The following is a 20,392-nucleotide window of genomic DNA, read 5'->3' as shown; positions in this document are numbered from 1 at the left end:
GAAATAGAAGATTAATGACAACTATTATAGGGATTATCAGTCTCATGTGAATTTTCTTTAGAAAAATTTTAAAAAAGAAATATGCATTTTTCATGAAAAATCCAAAAAATAAGTGACGTGACTTCTTTTCCATTGGTCGCTAGATAAATTTAACAAATATAATAGAAAATACTTTTTGTCTGAAATATTTTTCATATCTCACTTTTTTTTGGTCTATATCTTAGTTAACAAACATTACCTAAGAATGTAAACGAACCATTACTCTCGCTAATATCCATTTTGTTGTGATAAGTGATTCAAAATTACATGATAAATGTTTACATTTGATTTTCATTTCATGTGTATGTCATTTGACCTTAATTTCATTTGCATTACTGTGTTATTTAACCGTGTCTTATATCAGCCATTGATTTCTTTTAAACGATGATCGTTTGGCTTACATTCATTAGTCTCAATATATAAGGCTGCTATCAAATCTTAATCGTCACTTTTCACTTTCACAATCAAGAAACCCTAATCGGCTAAGAGAGAGGTGACATAATCCGTGAATCCTCCAATCGATAAGAACTTTTAGTGTATTACTTTATCTCTGGTTCAAATTGCTTCATCGTGGGTGGTAATATCAAGAGGTAGTTGTGAGTATTGTGTTTGCACGGTTTGATGCAGTTTGTACTCGGTTTGTATTCTATTTTCTTAATGCAATACTATAAGAGGTTATGTTCTTTGTTAATTCAATGTAATCGCGTTGTACTTTTTTTGATATAGGGATTGACTAGGGATGAAAACCCCTGTCATGATTAGGATCCATTTACGGATCTAAATACATATATCATGTGTTCTGTTTTGTGTTGTGTTCTTGGTGTGATTGGATTATTTCCTATTCGATTTCTCAGCTTGGTTCTTGGTTTTATTTTGGTTAGTTGTATCGATTGCAAGATTAACAAGTGGTATCAGAGCCATTATAAGTCGAGCCAAGTAGCCTCCAAAAACCAATATCATGCCAAACACAATGAAGATCGTAAGTCGATCTTGAAATCACTCTCGGTAAGAATAATATCCTTTGTGCCCTAACTAACTCTCTGTTTGCGCGATTTTCATTGATAGTCTATTTTGACCTGTTAGGGTTTCCTTTTTTGTTGCCTTTTTCTTTTTGTATTTCCTTACAAAGATCCGTAGGATCATTTAGATATGGCTCCTTTGAAACTAGAAGTCGAGAAATTTGACGGCCACGGTGTTTTCAGAATGTGGCAGAAGAAAATAAAGACAATCTTGGTTCAACACCAATGCTCAAAGGCACTGATCGTTGAACCAAAAGATGAAAAGGATAAGAAAGAAGCCAAAACCTCCTAGGAAAGCCAAGAAATAGATGAGTTGGCTCATAGCCTTCTCATCCTTAACCTGGATGACAATGTCTTTAGACAGGTAAATGAGGAGGATACGGTTGCGAAGGTATGGACTAAACTAGAATCTCTTTACATGACTAAGACCTTGACTAATAAAATTTATTTGAAAGAAAAATTGTATGGTTTTAAAATGGATTCCTCTAAATCTTTAGAAGAAAACCTAGATGACTTTAATGTTATCACTATAGGTTTGGGTAATATTAATGAGAAAATATCAAATTAGAATCAAGCCATAATTCTCTTAAATTCTCTGCCAGAAGCTCATAGGGATTTAAAAACTGCAATTAAATATGGTAGAACCTCATTGTCTTTAGAGGATGTATTATCCGCACTTATATCTAGAGATCTTGAACTTAAAATGGAAAAGAAAGTAAGCAATGTAGAAGGTCTAAATGTAAAGGAAAAACCAGAAAAGAAATCAAAACCTAGAGGAAGAAGTGTAACTAGGAGTCAGTCAAAACATAGAGGAACAAGTAGAGGGGTTCTCAAGAACAATGACTTGCTGGTATTGCAAAAATAAATGTCATTTAAAGAAACAACATCGTAAAAGAAAGAAAGACCTAGAAAACAATAAAGGAAAAGAAGATATAGCTAACCTATTTGATGGTTATGAGAATGGTGAGGGCCTAATACTCTCAGAACATGCTTCTTGAGATGAGTGGATTTTAGATTTAGGGTGTACATTTCATATGACACCAAGAAGGGCTAGTTGTTCAAGTTTAAGAACATTGATGGAGATAAAGTCTTAATGGGTAATAATCAATCTTGCAACATAACTAAAATAGGATTAGTTAGTTTAAAATGTGGGATGGAAAATTTAAAACCCTAGACAATGTCAAGTTAGTACCTAACCTAAGAAGGAATTTAATCTCCTTAGGTATGTTAGACTCTAGTGGTGGGTCTTATAAGTTTGAGAAGGAAATTCTTAAGGTCATTAAAGGGTCAATGGTAGTCCTAAAAGGTATTCTAAAGCAAGGATTATATGTCCTACAAGGAGAGACCATTATGGGAATGTAGTTGTCTAAACTGCTATGGATGATGACACTGAAGTATCGCATAAAAGGCTAGGCCATATAGGTATGAAAGGTTTACAAAAGTTAAGTAGGGTATTCTAGATCCTAAGAAAATAAATAACTTAGATTTCTATGAGAAATGCGTTATGGCAAATCTCATAGGTTACAATTTACACCATCAGCTTATAGGAGTAGGAGTATCCTAGAATATGTCTACTTTGATCTTTGGGGCTCTCCCCAATTTCCATATTCTTTATCAGGAGCCTAATACTTCATTTTCTACATAGATGACTATTCTAGGAAAGTATGGGTTTATTTTCTTAAGCATAAAAGTGAGGCTTTTGAAAAATTTAAGGAGTAGAAGACTCTTGTAGAACACCAATCTAGGAAAAGGATTAAAACCTTAAGAACAGATAATGGTCTGGAATTCTGTAATCATGAATTTACAAATTATTGCAAACAAGTAGGAATTGCAAGGCATAGGACATGTAGTGAAACCTCACAACAAAATGGAATTGCTGAAAGAATGAATAGGACTATCCTGAACAAAGTTAGATATTTATTAAAAGACTCTAAACTCCTTAAGAAATTTTGGGTTAAAGTAGTGTCTATTACTTGTTATCAAATAAATAGATTTCCCTCATCAACCATTAACTTTAAGACTCCAAAAAATCTGTGGATTGGAAAGTTGCCTATCTTAGATCACATGAAACCCTTTAGGTGTATAGGGTATATGCATAAGAAAGAAGGCAAATTAGACTCTAGAGCAACAAAAGCTATATTTTTAGGGTATCCTTAGGGGTTAAATGCTACAAATTGTGGTTGATAGATGAGAAAAAGGTTGTCATCAGTAGGGACATAGTATTCAAGGAATCAGAATACTATGTCCCAAGCCAGGTGAAAAATGGTAAGAAAAATCAAACTGATAGTTTTCAGTTTGAGGTGAAAAATGATACCTCTAAGGATCATGTAGAAGATTCAAAAGATGAAAGTTCATAGCCCTCTAGTAGCCCAGAGATTATTGAGTCTGAATTAGACAATAACATTCTTGAGGTTATTGAATTTGAATCTAGAACTGAATATCACTCTGATTTGAGTGATTATCTCTATCTAGGGATAGGATTAGGAGAGAGATAAAACCTCCTAGAAGGTATGCTTGTAATACCCTATAATTGACATGAGGTTGTCACGTAAATTAAGTGAGTTTAAAATACCAAAAATTGGCGTGATAGTAAAAATAAGTTATCGAATCAACTGCAGGGAGTACCCTGGAGCTTAGATGTCTAAAGATAAGGGTATGACATCGACAAGTATCTCGAGGCAAGATTTTTGATGCCAAAATAAATTAGATTAGAAATGATTTTCGGTATAACTATGATTCAGGCTGAGAAACTGAATGATCATAACGAACTTCTGGGAAGTCAACGGGACCATGAGTAGATTCATATTTAGCATAATGAGCAACCCTTAAGTGGTTTCGGGAAGAAACAAAGTAATTTAGGTCGAAACACAATCTTACGTGTATTCGGGCCTAAGTGTAATTTATTAATTTTAGACTAGGGAGGTCGAAATGCTACTTTTTCTAAATCTTCGGGGGTGAGATGAAGGGTTTAGAACTTATGGGGATTAGTGGAATTGTTGGAAAGCTCAGGGGTTTCAAATAAGGGTCAAAATGGAAATTAGAAGAAAAAATGGGGTTAAAGTGCAAGTTTTGAAAAGATGCCATAGCCATCACCAACCAAGCTTCTGTTATCGCCGACCAACCTATTTTTGGCATCGAGTGGGCTCATTTCAAGGGGTAGAAGTAGGCCCCAGAGCATGGTGGTTTGATTGGGAGCAAGCATGGCTAAGAAATGGCCGGGTATGGCCGTGATTTGATGTCAGTATGGCCAAAGGTTGCCAAAAAATTGGGCAAGCTCGTTCGAGACAAATCAGAGTGATTTGAAGTGAGATAAGGCCATATCAAGGCATTTAAGGCTTTAATTTGACGAAGCATGGCTCGTCTTAGCTCGATTTCAGGTATAAATAGGGGTTGAATGGCCGAGGGTTTCATCAGAAATTAAACTTCAAATCGCTATCTTTTGAGAGTGATTCAGAGGTCTTGGATAAGAGGCTTTTGTTCTTGGTCGAGTGAGGATCATTTCTGAAAAAATTCGTGAGGTTTTATCAAGGTTTAAGGGTGTTTCGAGCATTGGGCAAAAAGTCGCAATTGGTATCGGAGCCGGACTATTTTTGGTTAAATTGAGGTGCTTTTGGTGGTTGTTTAGGGCCAAGGGTAGTGTCAAGATGATCAACTTGAAGAGGGCTACCTGGTGGTGTGGTCGGGGAAGAATTTTGATCGCTGGCGGCGAGGGACTCGCCTGAGAAGATAACCAGCGCATGTAGTGAGGTATTTTTTTGAATTTTTTTTAATATTTTTAGAAAAATATTTTATGAATTATGGTAGAAAAAAATTTGGGAAAATCTTTGAGGATGTATTTATTTTGAAATTTTTTAGGAAAAAATAGGGAAAAAAAATCAGGAGAAATTATGAAATAAATATATGTTGATACTTTTTTGAATAACTATGATGTCTAGGGATCGTTGAGGCTCGAGATAGAGTAAAAGTGTGGTTGTTTGAGTTTTGGCATGAGAATCGAGACATTCTGAATACATTCGAGGTGAGTAGTTCAACCCAAAACTTAATTTATTGTGGGTGTCTCGAATCTACACTTTTTTTATACAAATGATTTGACTTGTGATAGGTTATTTTCACGTGGATGGTTCATCCAAAGAGGTTATTTATATGTGCATTGAATTTTGTATTTTAAATTATGTGCATGGAAATGTTGGTTTTAAATGAGGCATGTTGTGGTTATGGCATTGACATATGTGTTGGACATGGGTAGCGTCTCCGGAATGCTTTTGAGTAAGAACGTAATCTCTGATGTGATTGTGGTGAGCCAAGTTCCTGCATTGATGTTGACCCTTCTGTGTCAAGAATGGTAACGATTATTCCCAAGATATCAGAGAGATGAGTTGATGTTGCCTCTCTTAAGGTAGGGTTGTGTTATGCCAATGTGTCAATGTGGTTGTGTTACCTTTAGAGAGATTGCACTTTTTCAGGGGCATGGGTTAAGCGTTGTGTGGGATTCTCTTGAGTTGGGACATGTCGGGATAGGTTGGTTTGTTTCATGGTCTTGCATATAATCATGAAAATGTTTTGAACTCTCACTTAGATGATTCTACATCTAATTTGGATTATGTCCCTAAAATATTCAAACGTTTTAGGTGGAAGTAGCGGCGCTAAAGGAAAAGAGGTTATCGAGATGTAGCTATCGTTTACGTTGGTAATCTTTAGCATATATTTTGTCTATGTTTGAGGTATTTAGTAGTTGTTGTGGAGAGATGAGTCTCAATGTATTTTGTTTTTGTCTTGTCAAACAATGGTACGGTTCTATACATCATGAATAAAGTGAAATGGGTTATGTATAATTTTGAGATTTCGATCTTGCTTCCGCATTTGTGATGATTACTTATCTTAACTTATTCATTTTAAGTTTGATATGCTGAGAAGATAGAACAGGATTGTTAGGAATGATTTAGGTTGAGTGTATTTTGGAAAAAAAAAATATTCCTGAAATCTCAGGTTAACGCAAGTTTGGGAAAAGCAAGGTGTTACAATGTTCATGCATATATTATAGCCTATGCCATAAATATAGGAGATTCTATAAAGCTTGAAGAACTAGTAAGTTACCAAGATGCTTGTACAAATAAGGATAAAGTTTACTAATTAAAGGTAATGAGAGAAGAGATGGACTTGGTCTCTTGTAAAAATACCTAAAGACCAAAAGGACATAGGTTATAAGTGGATTTTTAAGAGAAAACCAGGAGTAGAACCACTTAGATTTAAAGCAAGGGTAGTTGCTAAGGGGTATTCCCAAAGGGAAGGCATAGATTACCATGAAATGTTCTCTCATGTGGTTATAAACACCTCCATAAGATTAGTCTTGGCCCTAGTATCCCTATATGATTTAGAGCTAGAACAACTAGATTTCAAGACCGCTTTCCTGCATGGAAACCTATAAGAAAGAATTTATATGGATCAGCCTACAGGTTTTGTAGAAAGAGGGAAAAAAAACTGGTTTGTTTGCTACAAAGGTCATTATATGACCTTAAGCAGTCTCCTCAACAATGGTATAAAAGGTTTGATGAGTTTATGCTCAGGAAAAATTACACTAGATGTAATTTTGACCATTGTGTTTATTTTAAACAACTTAAGGGGAAGCTGTATATATATCTCCTAATATATGTGGATGACATGCTCATAGCATGTAAGGATAAAAAGGAAATAAGTAAACTGACCCAAGCCCTTAGATCTGAATTTGAAATGAAATCTCTAGCTGCAGCAAAGCGTATATTTGGAATAGATATTAAGAGGGATAGAGAGAAAGGTATACTAACCTTGAATCAGTCCGGTTACATAAAGAAAGTGGTGGATTTATTTGATATGCAAGAATGTAAACCAGTGTCTATTCCTATGTCTCCTCAATTTAAGCTAAGTGTTGTGAAAGGTAATTTACCTAAAGAAGAAGAGGAGTACATGAAGAATGTCCCATATTCCAATGCTGTAGGAAGTTTAATGTATGCAATGATAGGCATTAGGTCTGATATTGCATATGGTGTAAGCCTAGTAAGTAGGTTTATGAGTAACCTATCTAAGGAAAATTTGAAATCTGTTAAGTGGAAACTTCGATATCTTAAAGGGACATTAGATAAAGGTTTAGTGTTTAGTTCAAACACTGGGAATGATAGCTGCATAGAAGGTTATTGTGATTCATATTATGCAATGGATTTAGACAAAAAGAAGATCCTTAACTAGGTATGCTTTTACCATAGGTGGGAATTTAATAAGCTGGAAGGCAAATCTCAAGTATATAGTGGCCTCATCAACCACTGCGGTTGAATATGTGGCTCTTACAAAAGCCATGAAAGAATCCATTTGGTTGTAGAGAATTACCAATGAATTAGGTTTATGCGAGCAGGTTCCTAGGGTGCTTTGTGATTCACAAAGTGCTATTTATCTCTCTAAAAACAATGTGTTTCATGAAAGGACCAAGCACATAGATGTGCGACTTTATTTTGTGAGGGCTATTATATCTAAAGGGAAGATTAAGGTAGAGAAAATCTCAATTGAAATCAACCCAACAGATATGTTAACTAAGCCTATACCTGTAGTCAAGTTTGAGCAAGTATTAGGTCTACTCAAAGTGCTCCCAACGTGGCTGTGGGAGAGTTGCAGGGGTCTCAAGTCAAATCCATTATCATTCCATTCTTGAATCAAGGTGGAATTTGTTGTGATAAGTGATTCAAAATTACATGATAAATGTTTGCATTTGATTTCCATTTCATGTGTATGTCATTTGGCCTTAATTTCATTTACATTATTGTGTTATTTGACTGTGTCTTATATCAACCGTTGATTTCTTTTAAACGATGATCATGTGGCTTATATTCATTGGTCTCGATATATAGGGTTGTTATCAAATCTTAATCGTCACTTTTCACTTTCACAATCAAGAAACCTTAATCGGCTAAGAGAGAGGTGACACAATTTTTGAATCCTCCGATCGGTAAGAACTTTCTATGTATTGCTCTATCTCCGGTTCAAATGGTTTCGTCATGGGAGGTAATGTCAAGAGGCAGTGTTGAGTACTGTGTTTGCACGGTTTGATGCAGTTTGTACTCGGTTTGTATTCTATTTTCTTAATGCAATATTGTAAAGATTATGTTCTTTGTTGATTCGATATAATCGCGTTGTACTTTCTTTAACATAGTGGATTGACTAAGGGCAAAAACTTCTGTCGTGATTAGGATCCATTTACGAATCTAAACACGTATATTGTGTGTTCTATTTTGTGTTGTGTTATTGGTGTGATTGGATTATTTCCGGTTCGATTTCTCGGTTTGATTCTTGGTTTCGTTTTTGGCTAGTTGTATTGATTTTGGGATTAACACATTTGATAGCATTTTCATTTTTGTTTTGAGTTTTTAGCACTTTTCAATTTCATTTAATGTTTCACTCACATTGATACTTAACTAGTGTCATTGATTTGCTCTTTGCTAGAGATATCAACCATGATGACTTAGCTTGACTTGGACCAACTTATAACTTAATAGGTCAAAAGCTAATCCAACAACCCGTGTGCCTTGATTGTAAACTCATTTTATTTTATTATTTTTAAACTCTTATGAAATATTTTGTAATTTTAAAATAATTTTTATCTGAATCAATTTAACTTTTTAGCCATATAATGATTGCAAAATGATTTTAAACTCATTGTGTTTTAACTTTTAAAATAGTTTCTATCAAAATTAAAATTGTCAATCTCACAATTATTATTTCTAATGATTAGGACAAAAGAGTTATATGCAACTCGACTCGTTTGACATTTCTACTCTTCACCCATAAACTAACATTCAATTAATCTCTTGGGATAACACAGACGATCCTCTATACATGTTCGGAAGCTTGGGTGCTGGAAGGTTATGGGTTTAAGTCTAGATTCGTGTGAACAGTATATTATTTGTGTCTATCCGAGAGGTTAGGGCCCAAGTTTCGACCTGAACTTACTTGTCCTACCCATTAGTTGGAGCGGGTGGATCATGGTTTATAGGGAGAGTATGATGGTTAAGGCTAAAGCCTACTGTGTATTGAGAACTCCACGATTTCTATACTACAAAAAAAAAAAAAAAAAAAAAACTAACATTCAATTATTACTTATTATTCACCTTCAAACCGATATCTTTTTACACTAAACAATATGTTTAGCTTCTTCTTTTTTTATAAAAAAAAAACCCGATAACGTTATCATATAATATACTTAATTTTTATTTTTAATAAAAATAAACAAAATTAAAAACAAAAACTAAAAATTGACAATCACCTCAAACCAACCCTAAACAACTTGTAAACGAGTTCCATCATATTTATTTATTAATCCATTAAACAAATTTAAACAAAGTTTGGAACATGAATTTGGTCAAATTGATTAATTTGGTGAACAATTTTATTTATTGTTTATAAATAAGTTCATTAATAGTTTAATTAAAATTATTGGAGATGTAAAATATGATTTGATTTATGACACTTATCTAGAGTTGACATAAAATCTTGCTACCGAGTTAGCAAGCAGGGGTCAAGGGAACAATGCCCCTTGTGGGGGCTCGATGGCAGATCATATATCCTAAACCTAAATAGACCCGAATTAGGAATTTTATTTTTATCCTAATTTTCGTAATATAATTGTGTGGGTATAATTTATACAATGTTAACATTCTCAAATAATGAAAAAATACCTAGTATGGCCGTGGAAATAGGTGTTTTTTTATCGAACCACATAAATTCGGTCTTGTGAATATGTGAATTTGTTCCAAATATTCTTTATCGCTTGATTCGTTCCCTAACAAAAACTCGTTCAAAATATTTATCTATCTATAAATAAATTAATTTATTATTTATAATTATTATTTTCTTATAAATAAGTTTATTTATCATTCACAAATAAGCTCATTAATAAATCCATTTCTTATTTGTAAACAACCTCATTAACATCCTCAACTCATTTAAGTTGAATAAATCAAACTCAAGTACCATGTCACGTTGATAAACATAGCTCGAATAATCTTTATAGAGTTTGATACTTTGACTTATAAACAAATTCACTATCAACATCATAAAATGTAAATGAATCAAATCCAAACAGAGATTACAGATGGTCAATTTACATTCACACCCTTAATTATTACTTTGAGTATCCATGAACCATTATTTTATTTGAAAATGTATGTACATATATATATATATATGTTGTGTTCACTCGCTATTGAGACTTCATTTTCAAAGGGATATGTTGATGTCTTTGGAGGATTTATGAATGGACATGGAGCTGATTAGGGGGCATCTTGTACTTAGAATTCTTGAGATAAGAGAGAGTGTTGCTACAATACAATGGCAAAATAGAAAGCTTGGAATAGGGAGGATGCAGAGAAGAATATGCCCACATTTTCTTAAGGAAAACGAAGAGAAAGGTCAATAATCAATATCCAGAACAGAAGCAAAGTGTGCTAAATGCTTGGACCCACTAAAATCTTACTTACATAAACTATTATTATTATTATTAAAACAATTGCTATAATAATGTTTTCCCATCACTCAAGATGGGTAGTAGGTAAGGTTGTTCAAAAAAATCGGTGCACCGTGAAAATCGGCCAAACCAAACTGAACCAAATCGAACTGATCGATTTTTTTTTTTTTTGTGGTTGAAAACGGTTTGAATTCTATCCAAATCGCGCGGTTTGCGGTTTGGACAGTTGGTGATTCGGTTTTAAATCGAACCGCCCAAGAAAATAAAAAAATTATAAAAAAATTATTATTATAAAAATCTAATAATTGGCAGCCCCATCCTATTTATTTTTTACACTATTTTATCTTTATTTTTTGCTCCTATTTATTTACATTTAATTGTCTTTATTTACCAATATTTGTGTCTTTATTTACTATTTTTAAATATCTTTTTTAGTGATTTTAAGTAACATTTCAAATCGCGGTAAACCGCACCAAACAAATGCGGTCTGGTTTGGTGCAGTTTGGCCAAACCTAAACCAGACCACGGTTTGGTTTAGTTAAAAAACCGCACTAGCGATTTGGCGTGCTGAAAATGATTCAGACCAGTCAAACCGCACCACGAACACCCCTAGTAGTAGGTTACTAGTCAAGAGGTGTGTGACAAACAACATCGCACTATATATATAAAGTTTGAAATTAAACTTTTAAGTTACTTCATTAATATTTAGATTAGTCTCTCCTACATATAATCTTTTAATTGTTAGAAGTAATATGAGATAATAAGGTAAGGCAAATTGTGACAATAAAGTAAATTTCAATAGGACTATATAAGCAATTGAGAATTAGAGAGAAAAGAATATATACCTAATGTAAAAGATGTTGGATCCCTCTTGGCCCTCTAGCCTTATTTATATTCCTACTTTTTAGGTCGTTACCCATCTAACTGCTTTTTCTTTCAAATTACTTAAATATTCTTTAACTTTTAATACAAAATCACCTCTTAAATGTTGATGGGGAACCATTAACTCTTCCTTTATCAAGTTTAAGTGTAATTTGGAATTTATTTTTGTATTTGAGTAGTTGGGTAGTGGTCTTTATAATTTTTTTTCAAGGCGATTTAAAATGATTATGGTTGTATTATTTTCTTTTCTTTTGAATGCAAATAGATGAATAGTTATAAACTATGGTTAAATTTGTTAGGATTACTTTGACTTAGTTATTTATTTTTAAATGCTTTAGTTGATTATTCTGAATTTTTGTTAAAGCTATGATTTTGAAGGGCAAGTCTTTTTTATTACTCTTTTATTTAAGATTTTCATTTCAATTACTAGTGATGTGTGTGCATATGGATTAAGGACAAATTAGCTAAGCTACTCAAAAGAGACTCTCGTGCGATATATTTTTATGAAAGACTTGTAAATAATTATCTCATAAATCTTATTTAAAAATTATGTAATGAATGAAAATAATACTAATATTGAGATATTATGAATTGTTATCGCTTCGTAACAATTTCAACTATAAAAAGAGAATGATCTGTAATCCCAAGCAATTCATTTTACTCACTCAAGCGCTTTGTAATTTCTTTTACAATTTTTAAGAATTTGACTTAAGTAACTTAAGTATCAGAATGTTTATGCAATAATTCCTTATGCCCTCGAATGGTTTTTTTCTTATAGAAACCTAAAAACTTAAAGATAAATCTCTCGACATAAATTTTATTGTTATATTCCTCAGAGGCAGCGTGAAACTCTACTGGCGAGAGCTTTCAGAGCCTTTAAGATAGCCCCTCAAACTATCCCTTTAAGCAAGTACGAAACATTGTGATGACAACATGAAGTAAGCATTGGGGTTCTTTGGGAAATGACAATCTTCTTACAGAATGTCATGACTTGAGCTCCACTTTCGTCCACTTTACAAAACTATGCAAAAAATAGACATAATGAACCACTACCTTAGAACCCTCAAGAAACCTTACGAACCAGTCTCTCTTAGAACACCTATTTCTCCTATCAACTTTTTGAGATAAAAGGGGTGCAAGAGACCTTTCTTGGCTAATAAGAGAGACCAAGCCCACTTCTCCCATAGACTTTTTTGAAATAAGGGGGTGCAAGAGACCCTTCTTGGCTAACGAAAAGAGACCAAGCGTTGCCATGATTTGAAAAAAAAGTTTGGGTGACTCATACATACAAGGAAAAATACCCAGAAGTTATGGAAAGTATGATAGTAGGAGAAACTAGAATCTCACTAAGATCGTAGCCTAGGAAGGAACAAGAAGGTGATAATTAGTCTATTTTTAGTGTCACGAAGCACATGAAAATGATGACGAAGCAATTATTGGAACAAAAGAAATTGGTACCCATTGAAGAAAACCAACACAGGAGGAAGATCCTTTGTACTCTTGTGCTTATGGAGAAACCCTTTCATCTTAAATTCAAGATATATGCCTCAGCTTATTACTTATTGGGGAAAAGATGATCCTCACGATCATATTTAAAATTATGAATCTATAATTTTATTATACGATTGGGAAGATATTATCATGTGTTGAGCTTTTTCCTTAATCTTGACTGAGTTTAGTCTTGACTGATCATGCTCGAACATGATTTAATTAATGGCCTAACCAAGGGATTTATTTCCTCCAAACAATTGAGAAAAGAATTTGTTAAAATAGTCACAAATAAAAACCATGAATACAATTAATCCAATGATTACGAACATGATTTTGTAAATCCATATATATATAGCCATGCAATTACAATTACAAACAAGTTAACAAGCATATGCAACCATAGTTACAATTAAGATTAAAATAAACACCGAGACTGATCTAATCAATGCCCATTCCTTACCTCTAGTTGAGAGTGTAAATCTATGGGTAAATTTTCTTATAAAATGACTTTGAGAGTGTCGATCGGCTAGCAAGTAGTCTTCATTGCTAGGACTCCTCTAGTTGCCGTGGTTAGTCGTCTGCAGTTTATTATACATTAATTGGTGAATGGTTTAGTGGAGGGAGTATCTTTGCTGATACGGCCAATTATAATATAGTAAAAGTTACTCTGATGCGTGTGGACTATGAAGGTGGAGAATGTGCTGAAGATTAAAGGGAGAGTTTGATTATAAGGGCCTGTACAGAAGGAAGGCTACACGTACAGTTGGACAAACTCATTGCAGATAATTATGAGAATTGAGGCAGCAAAGAATCATGCTAGATGTACATCACTTTTGTATATTTTGGATTATATAAGGGGGTATTACGATCAAAATATCCCTCGCCTCATATGCGCCTCACGCGTCTCTATGCGTCTCATGAGAGACTTTTTTGTCATTGACACACTTTTATGTAGCTCAAGGTGTATACAAAAATGTATCAATAACATTTTTCGACAGCAAAATATGTTCCAGGATAGGACAATGCTGCACGAACAACTTGGTTGATAAGTTCAATTTATCGCGATATTTTGACACTATTATATTGCTATAAATTAAACCCAAAAAACTAAATTATTTCACTCTCTCTCTTACTATCTCTCCCACACTCTCTCTCTCAAACCCACCATTGTCACGAGCACCGTTTGCCGTCGCCCCCCCCTCACCTTGAGCACCACCGTCACCCCCCACCACCGCAAGCACCGTCCATCGTCGCCCCCCCACCGCTACGAGCACCACCCCGCCTCACCCCTACCACCGGTCACAGACCGTCATCGCCCTCCCCCCTACACTGTCGCTCAGACCACCATCGCCCCTCTCCCCGGCCAGTAACGAACAACTGTCTCGCCCCTCCCTCCATCGGGAGCAACCACCTCGCCTCCACCTAGTCGCACCCACCATCGGCGCAACTTGGTGTCTCTCTCCACTACGTTTCCATCTCTCTCACTCTCTCTACCGTGTCTTCTCCACCTCCGATCGTTTGGTGATGGTTCCTATCGTTGTCGAACCTCCACCAGCATTGGTGTCGGGTGTCAGCGTGCATCTACTCCACCTCCAATCGTCACCACCTATGTCGCCAACGAGCTCGAAGACAAAGGAATTGCCGACGAGCTCGAAGACGAAGGAAATTGGTCGCCGACGAGCTCGCCTACGTCGGTGGCCGGTGGTCAGTGTTCAATGGTTAATGCTTCATTCTCTCTCTCTCTCTCTGGGTCTTCTATTCTCACCATCGCTTCTCTCACGTCGCCGACACCTCCATCTCCTTCTCCTTCTCGCTCTCTTCGCCGCCGACGACTCAGTCGTCTACCTCCATTATTCGCCGCTGTTTATTGTTATCTAAATATAAATATACACAAACTAAATATATATATTATACAAAAGATTTTATAACAAACCAAAATAATATGGAATACAATGATATCTCCACGCACAATCTAATCTACATACAACATCTCATATACACACACCAAAAGATAGAAAAATAAAAATCATGAAACATGGATACATGTTTCCTCAATTTGTGAGATCCCATAAAGTATAGATTCATTGTCTCCATCTCCAGTATTTTGTTGCCTTGTAATATGCTCAAATTGCCTTCCATGTTTAGCCACAAAACTTGTCAATTTATCTGCGACTTTCTTGACAGTGGGGTCGCTTGGAGGAGATGGTGCTGCATGTCACTTAAAGAACGGATTAATACCAAGAGCATGACAAGGGAATGCAAATACTCTTCTAGCAGGCGTCCACATTTCCAAATCTTTCATTGAACATCTCTTTCCACCAAAGTTGATAGGGACTTAAGTTATAGGCTGCATTCATGAGACAAGAACAATTCAAGAATCTTTTGTCCTCTTCAGCCACCAATTGAAGAGTAGAGAACCAGCACCCAGGATGATATCTAAAAATAAGTGGACTTAATAGCACAAGGTGCATAAAATAAAGGTGGTAAATTAACAGGGAAACAGTCACAGGCACCGATGGTACGGTATCAAGGAGGCAATGCCAATCAGGACTTGGTCCAAAGGTCATTCATAACTAAGAAAAACAATAAAAAAATAAAAACCTATGTTACAGGTATCAAACTCTCTGTGTGTGTGTGTGTGTGTCCACAAACAAAAAAATACGTACATAGAAAATCCATAAAAACTTTCTATATAACATAAATTTCTAGTAGATTGAACCAGTAATCAGTTTATGAAAACATGACAGTAGGTTGAATAATGCTAACCACAAGAAGGCTAGGCAACTTCATCCATCATAAGCGTTTACCATGTAGAAAAACAAAACAAAGGAAAGGGGTGAAACATACGGTTATCCCACAGGGAAAAGAACATCTGATTAATTAAAACTGTAGGACATGTGATTGTGAGTTACGCCACTCTTAAATCAAGACAACTATATAAGACAAGTGATATAACTTGTAAATAGCAAAAAATTGCATGTCCATCATCATACACACAAAATATATCAAAAAATTGGCTATCAACCATTTAGATCCGACAGTGTGCACAAGAAAGTTTCTGCTTGCATGTGCACAACTTAATAAGCAAACAAGTGTACAATGACAGGATGCGAAAAGAGATGTATTTAATTATCTAAGTAGTATCCATGGGTTGAACCTCTTACTCTTTGCTTGAACCCCACAGAAAATTGAAAGAACTGGAAGACTTCAATCCCAATTCAACCAGATAAATAGATACTTATATAAGAAGTAATCACCAACATCAACTTGTTTCGAAGACTGCTCCAAGTCATCCAGCTGATTCAACTTCTGCCGTTTTGCAATACCACTACCTGAAGCATTACTGGCATCATTTTCTTCTTCATCCTCATTTTCACTTAGCTTAATGGAGGGCGCCACAAGCTTTGCTTTCTGTTTCAAGCTGAACGCAAGCTTGCCACTTGTGGAAACTGGGGTGGTTTTCTGAGAAACATTAGCCTTAAACTCGAAGTTGGTTTTACTAATGATAGGCTTAGGATTTGAAGTCCCTGATACAGAGGGGGCTGGTAGACTTGTCTACTGCAGCACCCTTTTCTTGTTGGAGCTGTTTGAACCTCTCCATGAAGGAGCCATCATTAACAAATAGGCTAGAAGCTTTTCCTTTCTCCATTGGTAAAACACCAGTATTTCTCTAGCTGTTTACAAGAATAGCCACTGCTAGACAAGAATGCTTACAAGCTATTTAGACGATGAAGTTGCAGGACAAGTCTAACAACTCATAATTGTAGTTTTGAATGAATGTAACTTAATGTATTTTCAAAAACTAAGAAGAAAAGCTGATAACAACCTCGAGTCATGAAAATAAGAACAAGAAGCATTCGTGCAATGCAGTATAGAAAACAGATGGGAGCATATACTACAATTCTAAATAACACAAGTAAGAATGACAACTAATACTGATACGGTCAATTTATGCAAATTTCTACCATTGATTGTTCTTAAGGTTCAACATATATTTTCCATGAAACTGTACTGGGTTCTGCCTGATTCATCACAGAATTGGGGAAACCAAAATAATACAAGCCATTGGTTCCAAGGAAGTAATTGTTTTAATGAAAGGGAAAAGTAATTGTTTATACAATTGTTAGGGATAACTAACCAACAAAGTAAGTTTTTGACAAACATATATCATTTAGTAACCCAACCAAAAAGCCAAAAGTCTAGCTTCAATCCCTTCAGTTTCTTTTCCTTTCATTTCTTCCTCCACAAAATCCTAGGTCCATACATATCTGAAAAATTCTTGTACAGTCGATACCTGATACAACCTTATCTGTATCATTTCCAATTGATTCACCAGGCAAAATCAAGTCAGAAGCACAAAACCTAAATGCAGAAATAACACCAAGCCAACTATACCCGACTCAGATCCCCCAACAAAGGAAAACTCTAATCACTCTGTAAAAATCCTGCCATCAACACGGACCAATTGTTTTTTTTTTTTTCTAAAAGAAACACTAAATAAAATATAACGTTAGACATCCCCACCCAGAGAAAAAGAGAAACCTGAATGCCAACTACCCATTGTAGTTAACACTAACTTTTTTAATTTCTGGAAAGTACGAATCCCATAAAAAAACTACAAAGACATCCCCAGTAGCTATCCCCATCAAATTGAGCAAAAAATATAATCACAACCATATATACAGAAAACCCTACATACAGTACGCATGTTCAAAAATAACACCAAAATCACCTAAACCAAAAATGTATTCCTATCTGCCAGACATTTAATTCGGCAACCCTAAATCTGAGCTCTAAGAACGATAAAATCAGGAACACTACGATACATTCATCCCAGACAAGTCGTCGTTTTACCTGATTGCCGTTGGGATATCAGAGAGTTCACATTAGATCGCTGATCTTCTTCGGGGATTTTCGGTCCATAGCCGACAGTACGAACAGATAGGGGAAATCGCAACTCGCAAGGGAGTGCAATTTTGTTCACCCCCTTTAACGGGGGGATGAAGAACGTAACCCTCGTTATTTAGGGTTAAAAAATTAATATATTTCCCTTTGAAATCCTTTCCTTTAACGGCCCGCCCAATTCCTTCAGCCTCGTTATCTCTCCCTCCCTCTCTCTCTCTCCACCGCGTCTCCTCCACCTCCGGCGTGCGTCTCTTCCTGCTGTCGTCGGTCCTCAACAGCAGCGGCGTCGGTCCTCCGACGTCCCCTCCAGCAGCGGCGTCTCTCTCTCTCTCTCTCTCCCTCCTGGAACTTTCCGGCCTCAGATTCTCTCTCAAGTTTGTGTCTGTCTCTCAAGTTTGTCCCCTCCAGCAGCGGCATCTCATGTTTGTTTTTTTTTTTTCCTGTCTAGCTAGGCATTTCTTTCTTGTTTTGCAATGAAATATATCTTTGATCCAGCTTATTTTGACTGGGAGAGCTGAATTTTTGTTTCTATATATCTTTCATCCATTTGATCTCCGGTTTAGGTGGATGTGTGTGTGCCTATATATATATAGACTAGATAGAGTACCTAATCTCTTTCTTTTGACAACGCTTGAACTTTCACCAATGATCCATTCAATTTGGTTATACTTCTGTATTTCTAGACTGATAAATGAACTCTTGTGCGGATAGAGATATATCAATACTGGAATCATGTTTAGTATGTTATTTTGAAACTTGACATAGCTCTCTCGGGGATGATGGTTCATATGCAAAATCAAAGCCCATTTGGCCATGAGAGACATCCCGTCGGCGCCTAAGAAGACGACGACATAGGATTTGATCTGAAGCCTGATGTTGCCCTGCAACTTGGGACCCATAAAGTCGGCGGCGAGAAGACCCACCAAGGCCATGTAGATCAGAAGCCCCGTCGACAACGAATTCAGCAGCCCCACGGTGATCAATTCGCTTGGGCTGTTCTCTCTGTACGTGTCTGCCATTGCCAATGGTATTCCAAGCGCTAAGCCAAAAGGAGTCGTTACCGAGAAGAACGCCATTACTGCCTTCTTCAACAACTTATATATATATATATATATATATATTCGTTAATTAAATTTGTACAGAGATCGATCAATGAATTAATTAATTGTAGTGCAATTAATAAGATTAGGAAGAACACTGATTACCTGTTAGTTAAGTTAATTACGACCCATTCCTTCGAACATTAATTTGGTGGAAACAGAGGGCGGCTACCAGTGGCTTAATGGTGCAAGTGTTGTTAGAAGCTCCCAAGGACAGCCCTATCACCACTGAATGAACCACGATTCCCAGTTCCGGTACCCGCCAATTATACAAGTACGTTTTGATTAATCAATTAACTGGCCGGAACAAAATTTACAGAACAATATGGCCGATTATTGTTTGCTTTGGTTTAGAGGCACCAACAATCTTATGCTTGTAATCTACTATTGAGCTCTTAATTATCATGGTTACAACTTTGTAACGAAGCAGGGTTTTAAAGCAATAATCAAGGGATAGGTGTGAGAAACACAAATTTGAGAGAGAATATGAGGTTGGAAAATTCCAAGAGAGAGAGAGAGAGAGAAAGATGGTGCTCTTGGAAGGGGATGTTGGAGGACCGACGCCATTGCTAGTAAGGACGGACGATGGCAAGAGGAGACACACGCCAAAAGTGAAAAAGGCTCGATGGAGAAAGAGAAAGATAACGAGAGTGAAGGAATTGGGCGAGTCATTAAAGAAAATAATTTTAAATAAAAATATATTAACTAACAAGGTTGCGTTCACTCCCATTAAAAGGGTGAACAAAATTGCATTCGTTTGGAATCATTATTTTTGCCTAATTTTTGATACTTATGTTCTCAATTACGTTAAGAGAAGTAAATCGTAAGTTGGACATTTGATCTTTGCGCAAAACAAGAATTGAACTTGTAACCCACTAAATTAACACCTACACATTACTCATCCGACCACTTAATTTATACTCTCTATGAGTAAATTGAACTCATTTTGTAAAGACTATAAAATTGGTTTCGGTAGCTGGGTGGCTGTGTGTGCCAGAATTACTTATTTGCCCCACGAGTGGATTCATCAATTGGCTTAATTACACTAAGAGCCCTTCTCATTTGACGAAAATATGGAAAGCTCTCTTAATTATTATACATAACAAAGATCTCTTGCAATTAAAGTTAAGAGACAATTTAACTATTTTAGACCTATTTTTAAAATTATTTTTAACGCATATTTAAATTAGCAAAAAAATTGTACCATACCATTCTTGACCGCATCTTTAGTTTTGATGTCAATTTTTAATTTTTTATATATTTAATATTCAATGCTTATTTTTATTTAAAATTAATACCAAGCATCGTGTTTCATAATATTATTATTTTTTAAAATTTTAAAATGAAAAGTAAAATTAATATTTATAAAATATTATGCATTTTATGAAATGATTAAAAATATTTGGTAAAGTGTGATAAGATCAATCGCAAAAAATGTGATTAATTAATCATTGTAGATTAGATTGATAAAA

At 35.4% G+C, this 20,392-nt stretch overlaps 2 pseudogenes; both read right to left on the bottom strand.

The window, feature by feature from the left end:
- Nucleotides 1-14,880: 14,880 nt before the first annotated feature.
- On the bottom strand, nt 14,881-18,559 carry LOC127813854 (SURP and G-patch domain-containing protein 1-like protein; annotated as a pseudogene).
- Nucleotides 16,900-19,353, bottom strand: LOC127787613 (probable zinc transporter 10; annotated as a pseudogene).
- Between the last annotated feature and the right edge of the window lie 1,039 nt (nt 19,354-20,392).

The sequence above is a fragment of the Diospyros lotus genome, chromosome 12, assembly GCF_014633365.1.
Source record: "Diospyros lotus cultivar Yz01 chromosome 12, ASM1463336v1, whole genome shotgun sequence".
NCBI classification, from domain to species: domain Eukaryota; kingdom Viridiplantae; phylum Streptophyta; class Magnoliopsida; order Ericales; family Ebenaceae; genus Diospyros; species Diospyros lotus.
Note: the sequence above shows the minus strand (reverse complement) of the source record. Positions and strands in the feature narration are given on the sequence as shown.